At 37.5% G+C, this 4,058-nt stretch overlaps 1 protein-coding gene across 1 annotated transcript in view; it reads left to right on the forward strand.

Moving 5' to 3' along the window:
* Positions 1 to 4,058, forward strand: part of LOC106076304 (uncharacterized) — a 114,503-nt gene that overhangs the window by 97,015 nt on the left and 13,430 nt on the right. The window lies entirely within an intron of this gene.

The following is a 4,058-nucleotide window of genomic DNA, read 5'->3' on the forward strand; positions in this document are numbered from 1 at the left end:
TTATACATAAAGGTATTAAACAAATTTTCAACTGGTTTCCAATTTGAACATGGCTATTTATAGAAACAGGAACTTTAATGGTAAGTTAAGTTTACCTTATGACTCCTTCAGTGCAATTTTTTTTTTAAAGAAGTTATGTAGTTTTATTTGACATAAAGGAAAATGATTGGTCATTCATCTCAAGACATTAGTCAACGCACTGTATTCAATCAAGACAATGATCTGCTAACAGAATTTTGAAATGTATTAATGCATACGAGATTTGAATGCAAATGATACACAACTAAACTTTTCTAATTTTGTAAAAAAACAGTACGGCAGTCTCGAGGCTTTAACGTTTTAGATACCAACCCTAGGCACCTTCAGTGAAGTCCTGTAGGGCGTAGGGGTCATTATCCCGTTGGTCGTTTGAAAGGCTTTTATTCAACAACCAGGCCTGGACATGGGATTCCCCATCCCGTGACCTGTCTGAGGGCTCCCAGCGGTAGACGGCCATATCGATTGACTGGGCAAAATTGGGCCATGCCGTGTACACAGCGCACCATCCCCGTTCCTGGGCCCCACTCGCTATAAGTGGCCGAAAACAGTGCTAACTGCGGGGTGCTTGTCTCATATTCCTATACTGTGACCGCCACTTTTCCGTGCAGGGAACGCACTCCAGCTAATGGGATACTGGAGTCGGCCCCCTTTGTGGAACGGTATGACGGACTTTTTGGACTGGGTTCCGGGCGTTCTTTCCATCCCAACCCCGAGTGAGAGAAAAAAACAACAAAAGCTCACACAGAGAAGCCCGGCCGGGCCTGGTTCGCTAATCGTACTTAGCCTATCTAGTTCCACTTCTAGACGTTTCCACTGAAGGCGCCACGCTGAGCAGACGTGTAGCTGGAATCCTCCAGAACCCCAGGCACCAGCTTGCCCATACTGGGATAGAGAATAACGCTGCTAAAATAGAGTATCCCGCGGCTTTCGTGAGTGACCTCCAGCTGTCTCGTTCTGAGGCGCATGCAACCAAGTGCTCTCTTCTATGTCAGCCAAGGAAAGTTGACGCCTAAGCTGGTCTTTGAAGCGTTTCCGTGGGGCGCCTCTGTTACTACATTTACACACAAAAAAATGTACTTTTTATAACGGAGAAGATGCATTGAGTGTGCATATAATTTTGACATAATTTAAAACAAAAATTATTAAGTAGTTTTTCAGCGTGAACTGCAGTGTCGCCCAATGTCAATAAAACACTGAACAAAAGTATTATTTATTTATATTTTTACGGAAATGTTTTTTTTTTCTTGAGGAATAAGAGATTGTACAAAATAATTACATATATATTCATTATAAGACATTAGTTGGGCCAGGTTCAGATCTAACTTCACATTAACTTTCACATATCCTTTGGTCTGTAGACCGCTGGGGCATCACACAAGATCCGTCAACCTTCTTTCTCCGTTCTTCTCTGTCATTTGTCTTTGATATAATTTAATCCTGATGTTCTTTATGAAAATATTGAAACCTGCCTTTTTACCTGCCTGGGTGGACCACTTCGGAGGCCGATTTTGAGTTTGTGTTTCCACTTATATATATTAGATAAATCAATTATCTGTAAGATTTTACTTTTTAAATTATCCATTTAGTACATAAGTAATTAAAAAAAACCACAAAAGTAAACACATTTCACACAAACATAATTAAAAGATGGGAAGAAACTAAAAGAGTGAAACCCGTAACAAAATGTTGTCCGAGAATAAAATTCTAGCTAATGTATAAATGTACCAGACTTTGTTCTAATGATAGGCTTCTAGATTTAAAAGACTATACGCAAAATATTCCTGAATATTAAATTATTCTACTCTTAGGGACAGCATGAGAAAATATCCGAAGACGTATAGAGTCAATTATGGAATAAATTTCTAGTCCTCTAGCCAAATTAAAAACAAAATAATTAACAAATTATAATGGTACAACAAAAGTTTTCCCAATGAGGCCAACGGGCTAGTAATTCTTTTCCCAAAGATATACACCAACTTATAAGTTTCTTGGAAAATTGTTAGAATTGTAAAAATTTACGCTACGGCTGGAGAATGTAATCTTGATCTAGATCAAACATCGCATTTGACAAGACTGTGGCGTCCAGGAATTAACGAATGTAAGCCATCATTGATTCAAGAGTTTAATACATTAATGTTCTGAAAACATTTGCACATCGGCTTTTAAATCTAAATATAATGGAATGTCATTGGAATATTATAATAAGTAGTTGATAGGCCTCCATACATTCGCTTAACCAGGATACTTTCTCCTAGGGGGGAGGGGTTTAATGTTCAATTGTTTTGTTAATCTCACATTTATTAGTTACTAAGAGAAAAAAAATCGCTTTAAAATTTACATAATGGGGTATTGTCTTCTGAAAAATTGTATTTTTGAATTTTTTTTTTTGTTCGTTAGACTTTTCTCTTTGTAGTCAGTCAATTACAGCACATTATCTCCCCTTGTCCTAATTCTTAGAATTACCAGAGGTCCATAAGCTGCCATCTACAGGTCAACTCTCGTCACTTGACCACCTGACGATGTCCTAATTGACCATTCCTAGCGTAGTTGTTTGTCTGACTCTGCCTTCTCGCTTTGTTTACATTATGGTATACAAAAGTATTGACTGTACCATTGAGGTGTCACTCAGCGCTGTATTATGATGAATTAGCCAGCTCACTCAGAATAAATGCCCCAAATCTGGGGACAGAAACTTTAATGCTCGCTTTCTTTCTTTTTTTTGTAAACTGATAGTCCTTCTTCCACCTTTCTTTTCCCAATAGTCAAAACAAGGATCGTAGCGTACAGAGAACGCTAAAGGCATGAAATCGCGCTAAATAAAATAAATGCTAACACTATTACTAGACACACAGATTTACTGCTATTAGTCTAGATCTATTACTAATTTAAATACATGACTGATCCAAACAAATTGATAGAATTACAGTTAATATAAGTAGGGACGTAGCTAGGAATTTTCCGTCGTTTGGGGGGGGGGGGCCCAGGGGGGTTTGACCTCTTTGGGGGGGGGGGGGGGCTGCATTATGCGTAATATTTAATTTGCAATGTAAAGAACACTCATTTGGGGGCCCCCCTCTAATGGGGGGGGGGTCTAATGGGGGCCTTGAGGATTTTCAAGACTTTACCCTTCCTCCCCCCACACTAGCAACACCACTAAGTGTGTCATTTGCATCTCATAAAGTAATAATTTTATTCTATTTATTAATATCTTCGTAAATAAAATATTTTCTACTTTCCATTTTCTACATATATCTAATCATTCTATTGAATATTGAATGCCTAGGCATAGTAGGAAAAGGTGAATCATTTCGTACTTTTTCCAAAAAAACAAAAAAACAAACAAACAAAAACGACAGACATTATATAGAATGACTGCATTTCGGACTTTACCGAATAAGTATTAATAATTATTTCTTAAAGGGAGACAATTGCTTTTTTATTCCAATTTGTGTTACACTTTAACAAACAATGTATCATTCTCTCATACTCTCATTATTCATTAATGAAATTGTTACTGTGTTAACATTCCATTCACCTATTTTAAAATTAAGAATTGACATCTCCCCCAACCGCTCCCCCCCCCCCCCCCGACATCGTGGCATTATAACATTTAGTCGATCTTCTGTATTCATAATATTCTGGGATGTGTGCATTACTGTCCAGGAATCTATAACTATCTAACATGATGCAGTGTGTTAGAATATTTATATATATATATATATATATATATATATAACAAGACATTCCCTAATAACAATGACGCCAATCAAATCTGTGTTAGCTGAGCACCTAAAGGGAAGCATGCACAGTTTCTCCAGGAAATGTCTACCTCCACCTACTCTCAAATAATTGGACCAGAGTGCACTGAACAAACTATAGCACGACAGACGCGCAACATAAAAGCCATTCATTTGTTTTCATTCTGTGCTTGAATAATCGACGTTTACATATTTTATAATGTGTATATAACAAAAAAAAGTGCATGTTTCCGTTACATAAAGACGTCTCCGGTGTTGTGC

The sequence above is a fragment of the Biomphalaria glabrata genome, chromosome 5 (assembly GCF_947242115.1).
Source record: "Biomphalaria glabrata chromosome 5, xgBioGlab47.1, whole genome shotgun sequence".
In the NCBI taxonomy this organism is placed as follows: domain Eukaryota; kingdom Metazoa; phylum Mollusca; class Gastropoda; family Planorbidae; genus Biomphalaria; species Biomphalaria glabrata.